The sequence below is a fragment of the Protopterus annectens genome, chromosome 11.part0 (genome assembly GCF_019279795.1).
Source record: "Protopterus annectens isolate FY-2018-M chromosome 11.part0, PAN1.0, whole genome shotgun sequence".
Classification (NCBI taxonomy): domain Eukaryota; kingdom Metazoa; phylum Chordata; order Ceratodontiformes; family Protopteridae; genus Protopterus; species Protopterus annectens.
The window spans coordinates 727,787,825-727,788,604 of NC_056745.1; the positions used below are offsets into that span (position 1 = coordinate 727,787,825).

Below are 780 nucleotides of genomic sequence, written 5' to 3' on the forward strand. Positions count from 1 at the left end.
TATTAAATAATATTATCTCTGATGCTACAATTCATATATGTATAATGTTTGTACTCTGAATCCTTCTGTATATACTGGTATAAGTTTTGACATACTGTTAATTTTGGATATGTACATGTTATTTTATTCTTTTTATGCTCATTAAGTTTCCCTTGCTTGCTGTAAAGTTTTTTATACAAACATTTTTTTGTTATTTGCTTTGGAGCTCTTCTCCCCTGGTCTCCACTGAAAACAGGCCCTAGGACTAAGTCGGACACTACCCAATTAACAAATGACAATAAAATAAATAAAATAAATAACCTTTTACCTTACTACAAATGCCTTCTAGCACTCCCTTGCATTCATGCCACCATACGATAATACCATGTACTCTTGTTATCTTTTCCTTCACTAGTCACTTTCTCCTCTTCTTTTTTCTAATTATTACTGTCCCTTGCTCCTTCCTTTACTATTCTACTCCAGCATGGCTCTCCACATTCTTGTAGCATTGGTGGTATAGTGGTGAGCATAGCTGCCTTCCAAGCAGTTGACCCTGGTTCAATTCCTGGCCAGTGCAAGAAATCTGTACATTTAGGGGATTGGGAGGGTGGTCTAATGGTTAAGGTGTTTGCCTTGCAAACACAAAGTGCAGGGTTCAAGTCTCACAAGGAATAATTAGCTAAGCTTAAAATGGCTCGCAAGGGCAGTTAGCTTAGTTTTCACCTGTGAACAAATCTTACCCTACAATCTAAGCAACTAGATATACTTCTTCGCAACCTTTTTCCATATCTACCCTCTTTT

At 36.9% G+C, this 780-nt stretch overlaps 1 non-coding gene across 1 annotated transcript; it reads left to right on the forward strand.

The window, feature by feature from the left end:
* The first annotated feature begins 484 nt into the window (after window positions 1-484).
* Window positions 485-556, forward strand: TRNAG-UCC. The gene has a single exon. It is a non-coding gene; the product is annotated as a tRNA-Gly (tRNA).
* Window positions 557-780: the final 224 nt, after the last annotated feature.